General features: G+C 37.3%; 1 protein-coding gene across 3 annotated transcripts in view; it reads right to left on the bottom strand.

Moving 5' to 3' along the window:
• GPR174 (G protein-coupled receptor 174) overlaps positions 1–17,682 on the bottom strand; it is a 69,424-nt gene that overhangs the window by 25,802 nt on the left and 25,940 nt on the right. For 2 of the 3 annotated variants that reach the window (XM_045994593.1, XM_045994595.1), the window contains one exon: positions 15,856–15,948. The gene's annotated coding sequence lies outside the window, so the exon portion shown is untranslated. Of the gene's footprint in view, positions 1–15,851; positions 15,949–17,682 lie in introns of all 3 variants that reach the window. The other variant, XM_045994592.1, reaches the window with a different exon arrangement.

Here is a 17,682-nt window from a genome sequence, read left to right as displayed (position 1 = left end):
TGTGCTCTCTGTCTGTCAAATAAATAAAATCTTAAAAAAAAAAAAACTGTTTTGGGAAAACTGGACAGCAATTTGCAAAAGAAGGACCACTTTCTTACACCATGCACAAAAATAAATTCAAATATATTAAATACTTAAATGTGAGATCTGAACCAATAAAAATTCTAGAAAAAAATACATTCCATATATTTTCTGACATTGGTCATAGCAACTATTTTCTAGATAGGCCTCCTGAGGCAAAGTTAATGAAAGCAAAAGTAAGTGAGGTGCCTGGTTGGCTCAGTTGTTAAACATCTGCCTTTGGTTCAGGTCATGATCCCAGGGTCCTGAAATCAAGCCTCACATTGGGCTCCCTGCTTGGTGGGGAGTCTGTTTCTCCCTCTCCCACTCCCCTTGCTTGTATTCCCTCTCTCACTGTCTCTCTCTCTCTCTGTCAAATTAATAAAAAAAAATCTTAAAAGAAAGCAAAAATAAACTATTGGGAATACATTTTTAAAAAGTTTCTGTACAGCGAAAGAAACAGTCGCTTCTGCAAAGCAAAAGAAACAGTCAACAAAACAAAGAGGCAACCCACGGAATGGGAGAAGATATTTGCAAATGACAGTACAGACAAAAGGTTGATATCCAGGATCTATAAAGAACTTCTCAAACTCAACACACACAAAACAGATAATCATGTCAAAAAATGGGCAGAAGACATGAACAGACACTTCTCCAATGAAGACATACAAATGGCTATCAGACACATGAAAAAATGCTCATCATCACTAGATATCAGGGAGATTCACATCAAAACCACATTGGGATACCACCTTACACCAGTCAGAATGGCCAGAATCAACAAGACAGGAAACAACATGTGTTGGAGAGGATGTGGAGAAAGGGGAACCCTCTTACACTGTTGGTGGGAATGCAAGTTGGTGCAGCCACTTTGGAGAACAGTGTGGAGATCCATGACCCTGCAATTGCACTACTGGGTATTTACCCCAAAGATACTGATGTAGTGAAAAGAAGGGCCATCTGTACCCCAATGTTTATAGTAGTAATGCCCACGGTCGCCAAAGTGTGGAAAGAACTAAGATGCCCTTCAACAGATGAATGGATAAGGAAGATGTGGTCCATATACATTATGGAGTATTATGCCTCCATCAGAAAGGATGAATACCTAACTTTTGTATCAACATGGACAAGACTGGAAGAGATTATGTTAAGTGAAATAAGTCAAGCAGAGAAAGTCAACTATCATATGGTTTCACTAATTTGTGGAGCATAACAAATAGCATGGAGGACATAGGGAGATGGAGAGGAGAAGGGAGTTGAGGGAAATTGGAAAGGGAGATGAACTATGAGAGACTATGGACTCTGAAAAACAATCTGAGGGTTTTGAAGGGGCAGGAGGTGAGAGGTTGGGGGAACCAGGTGGTGGGTATTATGGAGGGCACATATTGCATGGAGCACTGGGTGTGGTGCATAAACAATGAATTCTGTTACGCTGAAAAGAAATTAAAAAAACCCTAAAAGGCAACTTACTGAATGTAAGATATTTGCAAATGATATATGTGGTAAATGGTTAGTATCCAAAATATATAGGAACTGATAAAACTCAACATTGGAAAGACAAATAGTCCAATTAAAAAATAGGCAGAATACATTATATTTTTCCAAAGAAACATGTGTTTTTCTGAAGAAGACATAGAGCTATCTAACAGACTTACAGAAAGATTCTCACCATCACTTATGATCAGGGAAATGCAAATAAAAACTACCATGAAATATCAGCTCACATCTGTCAGAACAGCTAAAATCAACAACACAAGAAAGAACAAGTGATGGTAAGGATGTGGAGAAAAAGGAACACTCCTGAACTTTTCATGGGAATGCAAACTTGTGTAGCCACTGTGGAAAACAGTATGGACATTCTTTAAAAAATTAAAAATGAACAATCCAGGATGCCTGAGTGGTGCAGTTTGTTAAACATCCAACACTGGATTTCAGCTCAGGTCATGATCTCAGGGTTGTGAGCATAAGCGTGGAGCATGCTTAAGAGTATATCTCTCCCTCTCCCTCTGCCCTTCTCTGCTCTTTCTCAAAAATTAATTAATTAATTAGTTAATTAATTAAAAATAGAAATACCCTATGATCCAACAGTTGCACTATTGGGTGTTTGCCAAAAGAAAACAGAAACACTAGTTTAAAAGGATACATGGACTCTTATGTTTATAACATTATCTACAATAGCCAAGTTATGGAAGCAGCCAAAGTATCCTTTGATTAATAAGAAGTGGTACAAACATACACACACACATAGAGGAATATTAATCAGCCATAAAAGACTGAAACCTAGCCATTTCAGTTCTGGGTGTTTAACCAAAGAGTAAAAAATGCTCATTCAACGTCACTCATCATCAGGGAAATACAAGTCAAAGCTACAGTGAAATAACACTTAAATCTGTCGGGATGGTTAAAATCAACAACACAAGAAACGACAGATGTTGGTGAGGATGTAAGGATGTGAAGAGGGAGAACCCTCTTACCCTATTGGTGGCAATGCAAAAGTAGGACAGCCACTCTGGAAAACAATTTGGGGGTTCCTCAAAAAATGAAAAATAGAATTACCCAGCAATTGCACTACAATGCAGCAATTGCACTACAAGGTATTTACAAAAAAAAAAAAAAAAAAAAAACTAATTCAAAGGGAGACATACACCTGAATTTTTTTTTTGGTCGCTTTTTAAAGATTTTATTTATCCATATATTTGAGGAGAGGGAGAGAGTTTGGGGGCAGGAGCAAAGGGAGAGATATAAGCATATTCATTGTTGAGTGCAGAGCATGACACAAGGCTCTAGCTCATGACCCTGAGATCATGACCCGAGTGGAAACCAAGAGTCAGATGCTTAACTTACTGGGCCACCCAGGAGCCCATACCCAGATGTTTCACTCATATATGGAATGAGAAAACAAAACAATGGAGCAAACAATGCTTATCTCAAGTGTACAATATATAGCGCTTCAGCATTTCCATATAGCGCCCAGTGCTCATCACATGAGCACCCCTTAATCCCCCAAACCTATTAAACCAATTCCCCACCCCACTCCCCTTGAGTAACTGTTAGTTTGTTCTCTATAATTAAGGGTCTGTTTCTTGATTTGCCTCCCTCTCTCTTTTTCTCCTTTGCTCCATTGTTTTGTTTTTTCATTCCATATGAGTGAAACCACATGGTATTTATCTTTCTCTGACTGGTTTATTTCACTTAGCATAACACACTCTAACCCCATCCATGTCATTGCAAATGATAAGATTTCATTCTTTGTTATGGCTGAGTAATATTCTGGTGTATGTGTGTGGGGTGTGTGTGTGTGTGTGACCTCTTCCTTATCCATTCATCAGTCTATGGACACTTGGGCTGTGTCCATGATTTGGCTATGTAGATAATGCTTCTATAAACATCTGGGTGTGGGCTCCTGGGTGGCCCAGTAAGTTAAGCATCTGACTCTTGGTTTCCACTCATGTCATGATCTCAGGGTCATGAGATGGAGCCTTGTGTCATGCTCTGCATTCAGCAATGAATCTACTTGTCTCTCACCCTCTGCTCCTCCCCCGCCACTCTCTTCCCTCCTCAAATAAATGGATAAATAAAATCTTAAAAAAATAAAAAAAACAGGGGTGCCTGGGTGGTTCAGTGGATTAAGCCTCTGCCTTCATTTCAGGTCATGATCTCAGGGTCCTGGGATCAAGCCCTGCATCAGGCTCTCTGCTCCACAGGGTGCCTGCTTCCCCCTCTCTCTCTGCCTGACTCTCTGCCTGCTTGTATTCTCTCTCTCTAGCAAATAAATAAATAAAATCCTTAAAAAAAATCCAGGTGCATGTCTCCCTTTGAATTAGTATTTAGATTTTTTTGGAGGGGTTGTTTTTGTTTTGTTTTGTTTTTGGAAATACGTAGTAGTGCAATTGCTGGATAGAAGGGTAATTTTATTTTTCATTTTTTGAGGAACCTCCAAATTGTTTTCCAGAGTGGCTGCACCACTTTCCATTCCCACCAACAGGGTAAGAGGGTTCTCCCTTCTTCACATCTCACCAACACCTGTTGTTTATTGTGTTGACTTTAGCCATTCTGACAGATGTAAAGTGATATCTCATTGTAATTTAGATTTGCATTTCCCTGATAATCAGTGATGTTGAGCATGTTTTCATGTGTCTGCTGGCCATCCATATATCTTCTTTGGAAAAATCACTAATTGTGTCTTCTATTTTTAACTAGATTATTTGTTTTTTTTTTTTTTTGGAGGGTATTTTTTGATAAGTTCTTTGTAGATTTTGGATACTAAAGCTTTATCAGATATGTCCTTAGTAGAATCCCTGGGTGGCTCAGTTAAGTGTCTGCCTTCAGCTAAGTTCATGATCTCAGTGTCCTGGGATTGAGCCCAGCCTGCATCAGGCTCTCTGCTCAGCAGAGCTGTTTCTCCCTTTTTCAGTGTTCTGTTCTCCTTCTGCTCTCTCTCTCTCTTCCTCACTCCCTCTCCCCTCTCAAATAAATAAATGAAACCCATCCTTTGCAAATATCTTTCCCCATTCCAAAGGTTGCCTTTGAGATTTATTGATGGTTTACTTCATGGTGCAAAAGATTTTTATCTTGATGAAGTCCCTGTAGTTCATTTTTTTTTTTTTTACTCTTTCCATTTTATTTATTTTTTTTTCAGCGTAACAGTATTCATTCTTTTTGCACAACACCCAGTGCTCCATGCAAAACGTGCCCTCCCCATTACCCACCACCTGTTCCCCCCACCTCCCAACCTGTAGTTCATTTTTGCTTTTGTTTCCCTTGCCACAGGAGACCTATCTCATAACAAGGTGCTATGGCAGATATCAAAAAGTTTGCTCCTTGGCTTCTTCTCTAGGATTTTGATGGTATCCTGTCTCACCTATAGGTCTTTCATCCATTTTGAATTTATTTATGTGTATTGTGTAAGCAAGTGGTCCTCTCTCTCTCTCTCTCTTTCTTCTTTCTTTCCAGTTTTCCCAACACCATTTGCTGAATAGACTGTCTTTTTCCCATTGGATATTATTTCCTCCTTTCTCAAAGATGAATTGACCATATAATTTTGGATTTCTGGGTTTTCTATTTTGTTCCATTGATCTATGTGTCTGTTTTTGTACCAGTACCATAATGTCTTTATCACTACAGCTTTGTAATATAAATTGATGTCTGGAATCATGATGTGTCCAGGTTTCTTTTCTTTTTCAAGATTGCTTTGGCTATTCAGCTCTTCGGGGTATTTTTGTGGTTCCATAAAAATTTCAAGATTGTTTGTTCTAGGTCTATGAAAAATGGTAGTGGTGTTTTGACAGGGATTGCTTTAAATGTGTACATTGCTTTGGGTAGTATAGACATTTTAATAATATTTGTCTTCCAACCCATAAACATGGATTGTCTCTATATTTCATTGTGTCATCTTCGATTTCTTTCATTATTGGTTGTAGTTCTCAGAGTACAGATCTTTCACATTTTTGTTTAGGTTTATTTCTAGGTATCTCATTGGTTTTGTTGCAATTGTAAATGGGATTGATTCTGGAATTTCTCTTTTTACTTTTTTTTTAAATTTGTGTATAGAAATGCAAGGTTTCTGTACATTGATTTTGTATCCTGTAATTTTATTGAATTTGGTTATCATTTCTAGTAGTTTTTTGTGGAGTCTTTCAGTTTTTCTATATAAAGTATCATGACACCTGCAAAAAAGTTAAAGTTTTAAACTTCCTCTCTGATCTGGATATCTTTTCTTTCTTTGTGTTGTCTTATTCCTGTGCTAGGACTTCCAGTCTATGTTGAATAAAATGATGTTAGTGTCTATCTTATCTTGTTTCTGACCATAGACAAAATGCTCTCAGTTCTTTTTCATTTAGCTTGACTTGAGTTATAGGTTTTTCATGTAAGGCCTTTATTATTTTGTTCCATCTAAACCTACTTTGTTGAGGGTTTTTATCATGAATAGATGCTGTACTTTCTCAAATGCTTTCTTCATCTATTGAAATGATCATATGGTTCTTATCCGTTCCTTTATAATTGTGATGCATTACATTGATTTATTTGTGAATATTGAACGACACTTGTGATCCAGAAATAAATCCCACTTGATCGTGATGAATGGTCTTTTTAATGTATTGCTGGATTTGGTTTGCTAGTATTTTATTGAGGATTTTTGCATCCGACATTCATCAGGGATATTGGAGCTTTTTTAGTGGTCTTTTTTTTTCTTTTCTTTTTTAAATTTTTATTTAAATTCCAGTCAGTGAATATACAGTATAACTTTAGTTTCAGATGTACAAGACAGTGGTTCAACACTTTCATACAACACCTTGTGCTTATCAAAACAAGTGCACTCTTGAGGTGCCTGGGTGGCTCAGTGGGTTAAAGGCTCTGCTTTCAGCTCAGGTCATGATCCCAGGGTCCTGGGATAGAGCCCCACATCGGGTTCTCTGCGCAGCATGGAGCCTACTTCCTCCTCCTCTCTCTCTGCCTGTTTCTCTGCCTACTTCTGATCTCTGTCTGTCAAATAAATAAAAATAAAATCTTAAAAAAAAGTGCACTCTAGAATTCCCATTACCTACTTTACCAGTGCTCCCACTCACCTCCTTTCTGGCAACTATCAATTTGTTCTCTATAGCTAAGTGTGTTCTTGGTTTGCCTCTCTTTTTCTCTCTTTCTCTGTTTCCTTTGCTCTTTTTAAAAAAATTTTATTGGGGCACCTGGGTGGCTCAGTGGGTTAGGCCTCTGCCTTCGGCTTAGGTCATGGTCCCAGGGTCCTGGGATCAAGCCCCACATCAGGCTCTCTGCTCAGCGGGAAGCCTGCTTCCTCCTCTCTCTCTCTCTCTGCCTGCCTCTCCAACTACTTGGGATCTCTGTCTGTCAAATAAATAAAATAAAAAAAATTTCCTTTAAAAAAATTTTTTTATTTTTTTTAAATTTCTTTTCAGTGTTCCAGAATTCATTGTTTATGCACCACACCAAGTGCTCCATGCAGTATGTCCCCTCCAATACCCACCACCAGGTTCATCCAATTTCCTACTCCCCTCCCCTCCAAAACCCTCAGACTGACATTATTTCCTGCATATTCTCAGATCACAATGCGTTGAAACTGGAACTCAACGACAAGAAAAAAAATTGTAAGGAATTCAAACGCCTGGAAGCTAAAGACCATCTTGCTTAAGAATGTTTGGATCAACCAGGAAATCAAAGAAGAACTTAAACAATTCATGGAAACCAATAAGAATGAAGACACTCAGTCCAAAACCTATGGGATACAGCAAAAGCAATCCTAGGGGGAAAATACATAGCCATCCAAGCCTCCCTCAAAAAAACTGAAGAATCCAGAATACATCAGCTCTCTTTATACCTCAAAGAACTGGAGAATCAACAACAAATTAAACCAACCCCACACACAAGAAGAGAAATAATCAAGATTAGAGCAGAGATCAATGAGATAGAAACTAGAGATAGAATAGAACACATCAACAAAATTAGAAGCTGGTTTTTTGAAGGAATCAATAAGATCGATAAACCATTGCCAAACTAATCCAAAAGAAAAGAGAGAAGACCCAAATTAATAAAATTATGAATGAAAAGGGAGAGATCATGACTAACACCAAGGAAATAGAAACAATCATCAGAAAATATTATCAACAGTTACATGTCAATAAGTTAAGCAACCTAGACAAAATGGATGAATTCCTGGAAATCTATAAACTTCCAAAACTGAATTGGGAAGAAATTGACAACCTGAATAAACCAATATCTAGTAACGAGATTGAAGCAGTAATCAAAAACCTCCCTAAAAACAAGAGCCCAGGACATGACGGAGTTTTTTAGTGGTCTTTATCTAGTTTTGGTATCAGGGTAATGCTGGAGTCCTAGAATGAATTTGAAAGTGTCCCTCCATTTCTATTTCCTTTTTTTTTTTGGAATAGTTTGAGAACAATAGCTATTAACTCTTCTTTTAAATGCTTGGTAGAATTCTCCTGTGAAGCTATTTGGTCATAGACTTCTGTTTGTTGGGACTTTCTTATTAGTGAATAAATTTCTTTGCTGGTTATTCATCGGTTCAAGTTTTCTATTTCTTCCTGTCCCATTTTTGGTATTTCATATCTTTTTTTTTAGGAATTTGTCATTTCTTCCAGGTTGTCCAATTGTTAGCATATAGTTTTTCATAACATTCTCCTATAAGTGTGTTTCTCTGGTGTTGTTTGTTATTTCTCCTCTTGCATTTGTGATTATTTTTATTTGAGTCCATTCTCTTTTTGATAAATCTGATTAAAAGTTCATCAATTTTATTAATTTTTCAAAGAAATAACTTCTGTTTTCATTGATCTGTTCTGTTGGAGTTTTCTGTTTGTTTGTATGCATGTTTGTTTCTCTATCATTCATTTCTCTTTTTAAGGTTTTTTTTTTTTTTAATTTGACAGAGAGAGATCACAAATAGGCAGAAAGACAGGAAGAGAGAGAGAGAGAGAGAAGCAGGCTCCCTACTGAGCACAGAGCCCAATGTGGGACTGGATCCCAGGACCCTGTGATCATGACCCGAGCTGTAGGCAGAGGCTTAACCCACTGAACCACCCAGGCACCCTCTATTATTCATTTCTGCTCTATTCTTTATTATTTCCCTCTTTCTGCTGGCTTAAGGCTTCATTTGTCGTTCTTTTTCTAACTCCTTAAAGTGTAAGTTTAGGTATTTTATCTGAGATTTGTCCTGCTTCTTGAGATAGATCTTTCTATATACTTCTCTTTTAGGATCACTTTTGCTGCTTCCCACTGGTTTGGGACCATTCTATATTACTATTCATTTATTTCCATATATTTTTTTTCTTATTTTATTTCCTGGTTGACCCATTCATTGTTCAGTAGCATATTACTTAAGCTCCATGTATTTGTGGTCTTTCCAGATTTTGTTTTTGTTCTTGTTTTTGTGCTTGACTTCTAGTTTCATAGCATTTTGGTCAGAAAAGATGTATGGTGTGATTTCAATCTTCTTATATTTGTTGAGACCTGTTTTGTGATCTAATGTGTGATCTATTCTGGAGAATGTTCCATGTGGTCTTGCAAGGAATGTGTGTACCCTGCTGTTTTATGGTGGAATATTCTGAATATATTTAAGTCTACCTGTTTGAGTTTGTCATTCCAAGGTATTGTTTCCTTACTGATTTTCTGTTTAGAGTATCTGTCCATTGATGTAAGTGGGGTTTTAAAATCCCCTCCTGTCATTATATCATTATCAATTAGTTCCTATATGTATATTATTATTTTGGATTTTTTTAATTTGGATTTTTTTTAAAGAGAGAGAACATGCTTGAATGTTGGGGAAGGGCAGAGGGAGAAAGAAATAATCTTAGGCAAGCTCAACACTCAGTGGAGCCTAAAGTGGGCCTCAATTTCACAACCCTGAGATCATGACTTGAGCTGAAATTGAATGTCAGACACTTAACCAACTGAACCACCCAGGCACCCCTGTTTGTTATTAATTGTTTTATATATGTGGTTGCTCTGTTAGGTGCATAAATAGTTACAACTGTTAGATCCTATTATTGGATTTTACCCTCTGTTATTACATGGTGCCCTTCTTTGTTTCTTGTTATAGTCTTTCTTGTTGTTGTTGTTGTCTTTGTTTTAAATTCTAGTTTGTCCACATGTATTATTGCTCAGGCTTTATTTTGACATTCATTTGCAAGATAAATGTGTCTTTAGGTCTAAAGTGAGTTTCTTTTAGGCAACATATAGACTGTTTTTTTTTAAATCCATTATGATACCTCATGTCTTTTTTTTAAATATTTTATTTATTTGACAGAGAGAAATCACAACTAGGCAGAGAGGCAGAGAGGGAGGAGGAAGCAGGCTCCCTGCGGAGCAGAGAGCCCGATGAGGGGCTTGATCCCAGGACCCTGGGATCATGACCTGAGCTGAAGGCAGAGGCTTTAACCCACTGAGCCACCCAGGCGCCCCAATACCTCATGTCTTTTTATTGAAGCATTTAGTCCACTGATAATCAAAATAATTATTGATAGATATGCATTTATTGCCACTTTCTTACTTGTTTTATCATTCTTTCTGGATATTTTTTTCTTATCTTTTCTTGTCTGTCATTTTTCGTCTCTCCTTTGCACTTAAAGAATCCACACTAATATTTCTTACAGGGTTGGTCAACTGGTCATGAATTCCTTTAGTTTTTGTTTTCCTGGGAAACTCTTCAATTCTCTTTCTATACTAAATGACAGCCTTGCTAGATAAAATATTTTTACTGCAAATGTTTCCCATTCAGCCATTTATCATATAATGCCACTCCCTTCTGGCTTGTCAAGTTTGTGTTAGGACATCTTCAGCTGCCCTTAATGGTTTCCGCTATACGTTAGGGACTTCTTTTGTTTTGCTCCTTTTAAGATTTTTTTTTTCTGTATAATTATGTTTTGGAAATTGAATCACAATATATCTTGGTGTTGGCCAACTTTCATTATTTTTGATGGGAGTTCTTTATGTCTTGTGTGTCTCAATATGTTTCCTTCTGCAGATTAATTAAGTTTTCAGCTATTATTTCTTCAAATAAATTTTCTGCCCCCTTTTCTCTCTTCTTCTTCTTTTGGTACTTCTATAAAATAAATGTTACTATGCTTGATGTAGTCACTGAGTTCCCTAAATTTGCTCCTGTGTTGCATAATTCTTCGTTCTCTCTTTGTTCAGCTTAATTAATTTCCTTTGTCTTCAAGGTTATTAATTCCTCTCCTTTTCCCAATCTGGTATTCATTGCAACAAGCCTGTTTCTAAGCTCATGCATTGCACTCCTCCTCTCTGAAATCTCTTCAATTATTTTTTATCTGTGGTAAGGGTCTCACTGATGTCTTCTGTTCTGTTCTCAAGCTCATTGAGTATCCTCATGATTGCTATTTTAAATTCTCTATCAGATATCTTACATATATCTCTTGTGCTTAGGTCTCTGGCAATGGATTATCTTATTCTTTCATTGGGGATAAATTCCTACATCTTCACATTTTGTCTAAGTCTCTGCCTTCTTTGTGTTAGAAAGACCAGTTATGGGATGCCTGGGTGGCTCAGTTGGTTAAGTGTCTGCTTTCAGCTCAGGTCATGATCTCAGGGTCCTGTGGTTAAGCCCTGCATTGGGCTTCCTGGTCACAGGGAGCCTGCTTCTCCTCTCCTCCTTGCTCATGCTTTCTCTCTCTTTCTCTTTCCCTCTCTCAAATAAATAAACAAAAACTTAAAAAAGAAAGAAAGATAGGAAGGAAGAAAGAAAGAACAGTTATGTCTTCTCTTCCTGAAAGTAATGGCCTTATGAAGACAAGGTCATGTAGTGCCCATGTCCTGGCGCTTAAGGATGTGTTACCAATGTTTGCTGTGTGCATGCTGATGGTTGTTGTTATTGTTTTGTTTGTTTGTTTGTTTGTTTGTTTGTTTTTTAGCTGCTCTGTCCTTCAGGCCACTCATCTGCAGAAGCTCTCCTTGCCTGTTGTGGCAGTATTTCATATTTGGCCTTAACGTGGTGAGTTTTAACTAGGTGTGTTCTGGTCTACTTGTGAAATGAGACCTGTCCAGAACTGAGGCCCTGTGGAACTCTGGTCTGGGGAAGTGGTGTGGGCAGGGCGTTGTGCTAGTCTTCTGGGTGAGGACATTTCAGCTACTTTGTTCCAAGTAAGGTGTCTTTATGTATGCAGTCTCTCAGTGACATGCTCTGGGAAGAGTGAATAATCCCTCAAATTTGTGCCTCAAGTACTCTTCAGATTGCTCTTTCCACCCTCTCTGCATCTCTGTTCTTTGCCTGCCTCTACAGGAACAGTGCAGTGCCCTCAAGGCTCTGAACTGGCAGGCATCAGTCAAACCTCCTGACATTTAATACTCCAGGATTTAAGCAAGGCTGGCTGCCAGAACTCATGGAAGTCAGCCTCTCTCATTTTCCAAGCCAATGGCCAATGTCTTTGGCAAACATTTGTGTACATTCCCCTGTGTGCTTATCTCTCTCTCACCCTTCTCTGTGACCATGGTTCCCTCCCTCTGCAGCACTTGCAATCCATTTCTCCTCTAAACCATATCTCCATGTTTCCTAACTTCTTCTATGTGGTCTTTTCTCTCCCCTTAGTTGTAGAGCTTATTCTGTCAGACTTTATATCTCTTTCTGAGGTATTAATATGATTGATAGTTATCTAATTGTGTTCCTAGGATGAAGCAAACCTAGGTCCTCCTACTCTGCTGGCATTTTGTTCTCTTCCTCCCTCATTTCTTCTTTGAAATGGGTTGATTAAACCAAATAACTTTTATAGGCAATTTAATTGTAATATTATATCATTTTACTTCTGGGTTTTAAATAGCCTTAGTATTCCATGCCATATTTATGTGTGGATGCATATATAATTATTGTATGATATACAGATATTTTATAAATAATGAAACATCATTTAGAGTTGACAAGAGCATGGGAATCTGGAGCCAGTCAGCCAGAGGGGAGGTGGCTGGGAATATGATTAAAATAGATAAAGGGGATTAAGAGGTACAAAATTCAAGTTATAAAATAAATAAGTTATGGAAATAAAAAAGAGAACATAAATAATATAGTCAATAATATTGTAATAACTAACATTGTATAATGATGGTGACTACAGTTATTATTGAGCATTGAGTAATGCACAGAATTACTGAATCAATATTTTATACATCTGAAACTAACATAGCATTGTATGTTCATTACACTTCAATTAAAAAAAAATTGAGACTCTGCCACTGACTAGCTGTGTGACTTTGGGCAAGTTAATTACACATTTCCATGACTCAATTGCTTTATCTGTAAAAATAGGTAATACTGCTTCCCTCTATGAGTAAGAAGTTAATATTTCTAAGCTTCTATAATAAGTGCTATATAAATATTCTTAAAAAGGAACAAATTCTGGGGTGCCCAGGTGGCTCAGTTGCTTAAGCATCCAACTCTTGATTTCAGCTCAGGTCATGATATCAGGGTCCTGAGGTCAAGCCTCATGTCAGGTTCCACACTCAGTGGGAAGTCTGCTTGAGATTCTTTCCCTGCCTCTTGGCCCCTACCCCACTCATGTTCTTTCTCTTTTTCTCAAATAAATAAATCTTTAAAAATGAATAAATTCTTAACATTTTAAACAGTGTGAAATAACTGTATGCATATCTAACTGTTGTGGCCAAAGACTGAATGCTGGCTAATGTCTCCAGGAGGAAATCATAATAACAAATGACATATTTTCTTCATGCATCTTTTTTTATTAGTAAAAATTTCTATTGGTGTTCTTTGTTTTGTTTTGCTTTTTATTTATTTATTTATTGACTAGTAGTAATAGTTAAGTATTTCTCTTTCTCTCTCAAGCCTGAGGTTATATCATGATTTAGGACTTCTGTGGTTATTAATAAATAAATATGCTCTTGAATTTCCTTAGTTAACTTGACTTTTATACCACAACAGGAACGAAGGTTCAACCAGCACTTTGATTTGTTAATACCTCCAACAGAGGTATAGTACTATACTGAGGCAAAAGATAATTATTTTTGACAAAAGAAGCACACCATGTAGGCTACCCCACTTATTATTAATCACTAATTTATGAGTGCTGCAAATATAATGTGCTTCAGACAGGCATCTATTTTTTTTTCTTCTTGTCTCAGTGAGCTCTCATCCTGATTAAATCAGGGTAAAAGTCTCAAGTGGTCTTGAACAGAGGTTCTTTCTTTTTTATAAGAAAGTGCAACTATAAAGAAAAGATAGAATTATTTCAATTTTGTTTCCAGATATGCATAAATCCATATACTAAATACTTATGTTAAACATGCATATTTTCACATACAAGGAATATGAGCACTCTAAGGAGCTTTTTTAGTTTTTAAATCCCTGACTTCCTGGGTAGTCAGGAAGTCAGGAAGTGACCATGTTTATAGTCTTTTTTTTCCTCCATGTTAAAGTGATCTGTGTAGTCCTTTTGCTCTTGATTTATTTTTGAAGTGTAATTAGCATGCAGTGTTATATTAGTTTTAGATGTGCAATATAATGATTCAATGACTCTACACATTACTTAGTGCTCATTATGATAAATGTTCTCTTAATCCCCTTTATCTATTTCACCCATCCCCCCATCCACCTCCCCTCTTGCAAACACCAGTTTGTTCTCTATATTCAAGAATCTGTTTGTTGCTATTGTTGTTTGTCTTTTTATTTGTTTGCTTGTTTTTAACTTTTTTAGAAGGAGAGAGAGAGTGGGGGTGGGGAGGGAAAGAGAATCTCAAGAAGGCTCCACACCTAGGATGGTGCCCAGTGCAGGGCTTAATTTCAAGACCCTGAGATCATTACCTGACCTGAAATCAAGAGTCAGATGCTTAACTGACTGAGCCACCCAGGTTCCCCTGTTTCTTTTGTTTTTTAAATTCCACAAGTGAGTGAAATCACATGGTATTTGTCTTTCTTTGACTGACTGATTTTTGCTTAGTGTAACACTTTCTAGATCCATCCATGTTGTTGCAAATACCAAGATCTCATTCTTTTTATGGCTGAGTAATATTCCATTGTATGTATATATGTGTGTATAAACCACTTGTTTATCCATTCACCTATCAACTGACTCTTGTGTTGCTTCCATAATTTGCTTGTTGTTAATAAAACTATTTGGATTACACCAAAATAGACAGCTTTTGCACAGCAAAGGAAACCATCAACAAAATGAAAAGGCCACCTAGAATAAGATGCATGCAAATAATGCATCCAATATTCCATTAATATCCAAAATATATTAAAAAATGCATACAACTCAACAGCAAACACTCATAAATAATCTTATTAAAAAATGGACAGAGGACCTGAATAGACATTTTTTCCAAAGAAGACATATAAGTGATCAACAGACACATAAAAAGATGCTCAATGTTACTAATAATCAAGGAAATGCAAATCAAAGCTACAATGAGATATTGCTGCTGATTTTTTTTAATGAGCTTAAGTGTTAAACATGTTCTCTTACAATTATATGTAGGCTGGTGCTTCAATAAGACCTTTCTTCTAAGAAGAGACATCTAGAAAAAGAAGCCAAAAGAAACATAAAAAAACACTCCCTAGTCTCCAAAATCCGCATTTTTCAAATATGCTTTTAACCTAAGATTCAATGACTTTTTTTTTTTCTTAAAATTTTATTTATTTATTTGACAGAGAGAGAGATCACAAGTAGGCAGAGAGGCAGGCAGAGAGAGAGGAGGAAGCAGGCTCCCTGCAGAGCAGAGAGCCTGATGCGGGGCTCGATCCCAGGACCCTGAGATCATGACCTGAGCCAAAGGCAGCGGCCCAATCCACCGAGCCACCCAGGCGCCCCAGATTCAATGACTTTTAAGCTTACCAATCAACAAATAGACACTTGCCTATTATTCATGTGATACACTTACAACTAGTCTATTATTTCTTCTCAGTAAATGGCATCCCCTTCCTCAATGCACATATATTACTCTCTACTATATGTCTAGAGTAGAGAATATGTGCTGAGTGATATTTAATTATGTATTTGCATTTTCTTAATATAGTCAGGGTCAGTATGATTCATTTTTCTTTTTGCCTCATTTCCAATATGATTCAACAAGATAATATTTAAAAGAATATTACATTCTACCAAATACTTCAGAAACACTAACCTTTCATGTTCTATAAGATTACATTCATTGATTGCAAGAACCTGGTCATTATCTGGGAATCTATCAACGGACCAGCAAAGGTAGGAGAGGTGATTTGTGAGAACTCTCAGTCCACTCTTCACAGAGTGAAAAAGCACTCTTCTAGGGATAATGCTGAAAGGGAATTAAGACTATTTGAGTACCTACTGTTTTCTCCAATGGTAGTGGAATTCCTTAGTCATAGCAATAGAGTCTTCTCAAGAAGCCAGAGGAAATCTGACTGGTTTAATTCATTTATGCCTGAAAAAATAGAAAAGCAGTGGTCAAGTACAGCATTAAGAAGATTCTCATAGAGTGCTGGGATATTTCAGCAGATGGATGCTGAAACTCTAAAAATGGATTACCATGTGCAAAAATAGTATGGAGAAAGTTATACTTAGCTGGTGGTGGTAGCAAAGTCGAGTGGGAATCCCTTTATAATCTGAAAACTTTTTTTTTTTAACTTGGTAGCCTTTGGAAATGGTGAGAGATGATAGGAATGTCAGTGGCAGGGTTCACATGTCACTCCTTGGTCACAAGGAGCTCGTAACTCGCCTGGAAAAATTCCATGGCTTCTAGTCAAACACAACCCATTTGGAGGATAGGAGCTGACTTATTCTCAGGTGGAGATTTTTTCTGAGCTCTCATAACCACAGCTGATTCACTGATTAATGAATACATGTGGAGGGAAATCCAAATGGCCACTGGCTGTCAGCACAGCTGATGCTGAGGTAGATCAACTTCTACCCCCCTGCAAAAAAAAAAAAAAAAAAAAAAAAAAAAAAAAAAAAAACTTGCCTTGCAGGTACCCTTGCAATGTTTGTAGATGCCTTCTCATGTGGGGTAGTTTAGGTGCACCAAAAACCGTACTCCACTCCTTTCTGCTCCATATTGCACAACAATCTCTTGCCTGGACTTGCCACCTTACCTGAAATACCCATTGCAGATTCAGCCCTTTAATGTACTTTGTCTACAAGAATTTTTTTTAATGGCTTGTATTTTTTTGAGAAAGTAAGGGGGAGAGAAAAAAGAGAGGGAGAGAGAGAATCTGAGTGGAGGAGGGAGGAACAAAGGGAGAGAGAATCTTAAGGAGGCTCCACACCCAGCATGGAGGCTGATGTGGAGCTTAGTCTTACAACTCTGAGATCATGACTTGAGCCAAAATCAAGAGTGAGATGCTCAACTGACTGAGCCACACAGGTGCCCCTCAAAGAATTTCTTAATAAATGAAAATACTACAAAGAAGATTTTCAAATTAACCCATTTACTGTAGTCAATCAGATATGCCAGTTTTCACTTTGGAGAGTGGACAAGATGAAATATACAAAAAAAAAGATTCATTTTACTTTGTAGAAGAAGGTAGGCAAAGGAACATAGATGGGAACAATCTTAGGTGGTGCAATATATTAGGATTACCAGAGAAGCCACATTATATCCTAAGTGTTGGCAGAAAATTCTGCATAAGGGAGGAGTGGGCAGGAAAGAAAGAAGGCAGACAACCAAGATAATAGCTTCCACCTAAACAAATTTGTATCAGACCTTTTAAGAATCTTTTCTCATCTAGGCTGCAAGCTCCTTGGGGAGGGGGTTCCTTCCAGAGATGCTAGAGTTTGAATACCAGCTTCAGTTGGGGGATCTTGAACCACTTGTTTCTGTTCTCCCTGCCCTGCTTCAGTTTCTTCCTCTCACATAATGAGCACAATAATGTATACTCCTGGAGCATGTTGTTACGATTACATAAGATATCCCAAGTAAAAGCCAATAAAACAGTGCTTAGCATGTAAGAGATGTTCAATACGTGTCATTTGTCTTTTTCTTCTGGCCTCCAACATTAATTAAATAAGATGTTTGGTACCCAGGGACTTCTCAATAAGTGCTTTAAAAAGACTTAATGAAGGAAAAATTAGTGGTGAGAATAAAATAGACTAGGTAACCAAAAGGCATTCTCAGAGGTCCCAGAATCCACAGTAATCTATTACAGAGAGAGGGTAAGAA

Source organism: Meles meles, chromosome X, assembly GCF_922984935.1.
Source record: "Meles meles chromosome X, mMelMel3.1 paternal haplotype, whole genome shotgun sequence".
NCBI classification, from domain to species: Eukaryota; Metazoa; Chordata; class Mammalia; order Carnivora; family Mustelidae; genus Meles; species Meles meles.
This window is presented reverse-complemented; position numbering and strand designations above follow the sequence as displayed.